Here is a 5,951-nt window from a genome sequence, read left to right as displayed (position 1 = left end):
TCAATAACATATTCTCAACAGTTCGATATATATCCACGTATGAAAGGAGAAACCATATTGTGAAAGCTTTTCCAAAATGATTTTGCTTAGCAGCAAATTTTAGTGTATTAATGATCTTCAGAGCGTTAAAAATTTTATTTGACATGGTTAAGCAGATGTGTTGTTTTTAATTATAGATTTTAATTGACAAATGTATTTTAAATTAGTCATTTTCAGTCCTCCTGAATCACTTTTGTGGAACCATAGGTTCTGAAGAACTGTTTGAAAGCCACAGTTATAGATAATCCAGAGCAACTAGGAAATTCTATCTGTAAAAACATACAAATATTAAGTAAAACAAAAAGAAAACAGAGCTGAATTATTTCATAAACATAAGGATATGGAAAATCTTTTAAACTATGAGTAGAAACCATTAGCAATTAAAAACATTTATGAATTTGACTTCATAAAAATAGGGAAAAAGATTTTGAAAAGCAAAAATTCAAAAAAAAAATGACCAATTGGGAGTAAAATTTATAGTACATATCAGAAAGAAAAGTAACATCCCTAATTTTTAAGAGCAGTTAAAAATTTAAAAAAAGTAAATTAAATTCGCCCTATAGAAAATTGGGCAAAAGCTATTAACAGACTAAACTGAAGAGAAAGGAAGGGAGGAGTAATCCAACATAGCATTTCTATAGTATTTGACTGTATCATCTCATTCACAGCAGGGTGAGTAGGAGGAGAAAATAGTAAATGCCTATAAACACCAAACTTACTTTTAATAGGTTTGGTTTTATGTTTTGCTTTTTTTGGTAAAGGTACGGGCAAATAATTCTGAAACTATTTTAGGTGTGTTATAGGATTGAGGAAGTGAATAAATATGTTAATATTAAAAGAAGGTAGGATTTTCACTGTAACTGAAGTATATAAATATCAAATAACATAAAGCAAAAACTTTTATGGGGATGAGAATTTCAAGTATCCATGTGAATTCCTGATTTCCAGTGTATATAAGCCTATATGTGTGCATTGTACATTTATATAAGCATTTTTATGTATATGTATATGTTTATACATATATATATGCATATTTTTATGTATATGTGCATGCATATATTTCCTAGCTTTACCTGTTGAGAAGATCAAGGATCAAAGATACCTCAACAGCAATAAATAAGCCTAGTTCCTAATCTTGGTATTTAATATCATGAAGCAGAGATACTCAGGAAAGTGACTGATATCAAGACTGAGTAGGGTAGGTACAAGATAATCCTGAAACATCATGTTATGCTAGAAAATCAAGGTGAGCTCCAAAAAATAATAGGATCACATCACAAAAACACAGGAAGTAACTTTACAGGCTTTCCATTGACGAATCTGGAAGAATTTAAACATGAAAATAATTCTGTACAATGAAGGATTATGAACCATTGAAAAATAGGGTACAATTTGGTTATATCCAATAATAAATAGATCAAATTAATTAATTGATCCTTGGGGGAGAAGGAAGGGCTTTTGCTTCTGGTAAAATGCAAAGGGTCCATTGTTTAATGTGAAGGAAGTATAGAAGTTTAAAAATTCAGGCTTTGCATCATCATAGTAAAGGCTGGATCAGAGAGTACTCAACAGTGGATGTTATCCCAGGGAGAAGTTTTGTAGGGGTAGAGAACATTTGTACAGTTTGCTGATCACATATATGCACACACATATGTATGGGTTATATGTGTGTATACACATATGTGTATATACCTATACATGTGCATACACACTCATACACACACCTAGAAAGGCCTAGCACATATAGATGCTGTTGGAGTGGTTACTATTATTGCATAACTGAGGAGGCACGGGGCTCTGGATCTGAGAGTCCCTGCTTGGGTGCCAACTGAGGTGGAGGGTGGACTGTGTCTTGCCGAGTACACTCTGGATCATCACAGATGAGGAAATAAAATAAGTCATCCCAGATACTTTTCTCCCCTTGCCAGAGGAAGGAGTTTGCACTTCCCTCTAGTGGAGAAAGACCCTGAGCCCTTTTCTTGAAGTGGCTTTTATTGAGAACCATATGCACAGGGGTATAGCTTGCAGGCAAAGCTCATCAATCAATGTCAAAAGCTATGTTTATAGAAAACAAATAGATATCATCGATAACAACGGAAGGAACACAAGAGATTTGTCTCAGGTCAGAGTGGCGCCCACTCAGCCCTGAAACCTGGGAAACTAATCACATTCTATGCTCAACCCCGAATATCAGTACTCATTAACTCAAGGGTATTCTTAGAAAAGTAAGTTCTAGAGGATTTAATTCCTTTTCCAGGCCGAATTGTCCCCAAGAACCGCCTGATCCAGTTTGGGGCTGTACCTGCCTTTAATATTGTTTCAAGCCTGAGCCAGGCAGGCAGGCCAGAGCTGCCAAGAGATAAGGAGCCTTCTTTCAGATAGAATGAGGACCCTGGCCATGACAAAGCCGAGGGCTAAGGGTCTTTTGCCCTTTCTCTCTGTCCTCCAAGTCCTTCCCTGATGGCCCCCATGTGACTGTGCCTGCCTTAGGTTGCCCCTGCCATCGGGGAGTCTTACCCATCATTGACTAACCAGTCATCTTCAGGGGCCCAGCAGGGTGATGTGAGGGAGGCAGGGGCTGCGCCCCTGCCAGGGGGACAGGTTTCATCTCCTCAGTGGCCTATTTTCCCAAGGCCTCCTTGCTCAGCTTGGGCCTTGGGGCCCTCTTGCCTGTTGGCAAATCTACAGTCCCTGAAATCAGGTGGGATGGTTCCCAACACATAACTATTATTATAATTAATGTATTATGATGTCCTTTTTGGTCTGTAATTCTAAACTACTTTTTCTTTGGCCTACATCAGGCTCTCTAGAATCTTCTCTAACCCATCTAGTGGTAGCTTGCTTTCTGTCATATTTCAGCAAGCATTTGAGCTAGGCCCAGCTACTGCTAAAGGTTGTAAGTGCTGAGATTTAAGAAGGCTAGATCTAGCCATGCTTTCTGTCAGTGAAAGTCTCAGAGTAAATGCATGAAAAAGAAAAAAAAATGCTTGATTTGTGTACCAAGAGGTAGAGCATAACATGAAAGCTGCTCAGCCTTGTTTATAATGATGCAGAAGCAGTTTTTCCCCACACACTCTCACTGTCAAATAAATCAATTCTTCAACTCTGACTTGCTCTTGACACTGCCTTTAATCTATGAACTATGAAATGCAAAGAAATCTTGTGCACATTCCTCTTCCCCCATCTGCATGGAGCTGTCAGGCAAGCAGTCAACAGCACTTGGTAACAGAAGTTAATTGGAAAGAGCAGGATACCTCCAGCGCCTTCGGTAATTATTGAAGTCACTTGCCTGGCATGGAAGAGAGACTTTTGCCTCCACACTTTTTTTCTTTATACAGTCAGAGAAGCAAAACAAAGCCAAACAAAGCTAAGCACTTTCTGTTTTCTGATAAGGCCCAGAAATGCTTTAAGTTTGGCTACACTAAGCTTTAGGTTCAATTCAACTCAATTCAAATACAGTTTAAAAGCTTTTAGAGGAAGGGGTGTCTAATTCACCTCTATGTTCTTGGTGCTCAGCCCTGCACCTGACACATAAGTCTCAGTAAGTGTTAGGGAATTTTATGGTTAATACTGTTATTTACACCCATCTAGTTTCTATCATGTATGATACTTTGAAATGGGCATTTTCAGGGGAAAGTATTTAACTCTCAAGTTGCAGGAATTGGGGTGACATCTTAGTTTTAACATTAACAGCTAAATCATCACTGTTTCAGCTCACTGAACATCAGTTCCCTCACCAATACTATGGGAATTATGTATAACCCACAAAGTTATAGAGATTAAATGAGTTAAAACTATTAAAGGACCTCGCACATTGACTGACCTACACTAGTGCTTAATAAATGATCATTTTTCTTCCCTTGCTTCTTACTGTGTCCAGAGATTATATGAACCATTTATTCCATTAGTATCTTGCTTCAGCTCATTGACCTTTCTTAACATTATTAATTTAGAATAGGACAACAGGTCCTATTTTCTCTCTCTTTGCACTCTATCATTCTGAACTCCAGTATCTCTTCCATTTGTTTCATTTTCATTAAAGGACATCTTTTAAATTGGGATTCAGGAACCCAAATAAGATCTTGATTGTGTCCTACTCATGTGGCAAGCACTATGGCAAGCATTGGAGATACAGCATGATGACTTCTCTCAGGGAATTTGCGGGGAGACAGAGACAAACATAACCAACTCAAATATAGTGTGAGAAATTTTGGATGAGAGAGTGTTATACAATCAAAGTGCACCAAAGTGCACTATGAGCACTGAAGTTGGAGCAGTCAACTCATGTTAGGAAGCAAGTGATTTAGGTTAATAAAAGATTCAAATAGAAGGTCTCTTTTCAATTGGGGTTTGCAAGAAATTTGGGTTTTCTAGGCAAAGTTTGTCGAAAAATCATTTTACAGAGAGGGCACGGCATGCACAAAACTACAAAGTGAAGCATAGGGTAAGAGATAAAAAATGCATATTTTTTGCACGGTTACATGTTATATCATCCAATGAAAATATCATTAACAAGGTGTGCAACAGAGTCACATTTCTCAGATACTTGGTGATGGTGTGGAAGGTAAATTTCAGGTATTCTATCCCACTTTTGAGATTGGAGGAGAGGTTGTAGCTGCTTTAGCTGGAGTGAAGCTTCAGAAGTGAGAGCTTCATCAGGTTCATTTGTTACCTGAAGATTTGTAAGACCTTAAGACTCAGGGGCAGCCCATACCCAGGGGCCACGGAAGGGCCAACCTGTATAATATCAACCAATCAAGAAGCAAATGCACAGGGTGGGTATTTATTAATTACTGAGCATGTGATTCATGAAGATCAGGAGGTAGAAAGCCTGAAGGCAGATGGGAAACTAAATAGAAGCCTAGGATAACTGTTCAGATAGCAAGTTCCTTCACTAGGGCAGTGACAAGTATAATGGAGGAGTATGAATATTTTAGAAGCATTTGAATGCAGTTTCAGGATGCTGGCTGACATTGAAAACAGGAAGTGAGTGAAGCAGATAATTTGTATACTTTAGTGATAGATGGCATGATAATGTAGAATCAAAATAAACTATACTTATCCCTAATTTGTTCAATAAAAACAGGATTTTGTATTTAAACAAATTATTTGACTTGTCAGTAGAAATATAAACAGCAATGTAATTTATGAGGCTATTTTTGTTCTCTATACTTCAGTTCTACTTTTTAAAAATTCGCTTGGAACTTACAGTGAATAATTTGATAAATTCAGAAAGGTAGCAAGAGTCAATAATGATTTTTATATGTAGCATGATAAGAGATGACAGCTGCCTTCTAAATTATATTTGCAGTGAAGTGGAAAAACACTGAACGAGTCACAAAAACGTGATTTACAATGTTGATAAAACTCCCCTAATTTTCCATAAAACTCATTTGGTGTTACTTTCTTATAAATTTTAATAAACTCAAATAGCAGTGCTTATTGAATCTTCATTGTAAATTCCAGCTGTTGCCAAACTACACAAATTGACCGTAACAGTCCATCTTCGTACTTTTACATAGGAGAAGGCATTTGGCTGAGTAGATTTAAGTGAACCAAGTATTGGACCTGGGGTTGCAGTGCGGTGAGAGAGGAGTTCATTGCAAGAAAGATCCATAGACAAAATGGACATTTAACTTTACATATCTAAATATATGCACACACTTAGTATTTTGTAAATTGTTCCCAAAGTGCTTTATTAAATGAATCCATGAATATCTCTTTTGTGCTTGTTGCTTACAGGGAATTTTGACACCGTAAACCAACTTCTGTGGTTGTCTTTTCACCTAAGTACAATGCCATTTCTTCATAGCATTTATGGCATTTATAATGTACCAAAATTCCTTTTTATTACAAAAATATGACTGTAGCAAGAATCCCTACTTTATTCTTATTTCCATTTTACAGATGAG

This window comes from Pteronotus mesoamericanus, unplaced genomic scaffold (genome assembly GCF_021234165.1).
Source record: "Pteronotus mesoamericanus isolate MK-2021 breed Mesoamerican mustached bat unplaced genomic scaffold, CSHL_Meso_final contig_33, whole genome shotgun sequence".
NCBI classification, from domain to species: Eukaryota; Metazoa; Chordata; class Mammalia; order Chiroptera; family Mormoopidae; genus Pteronotus; species Pteronotus mesoamericanus.
Note: the sequence above shows the minus strand (reverse complement) of the source record.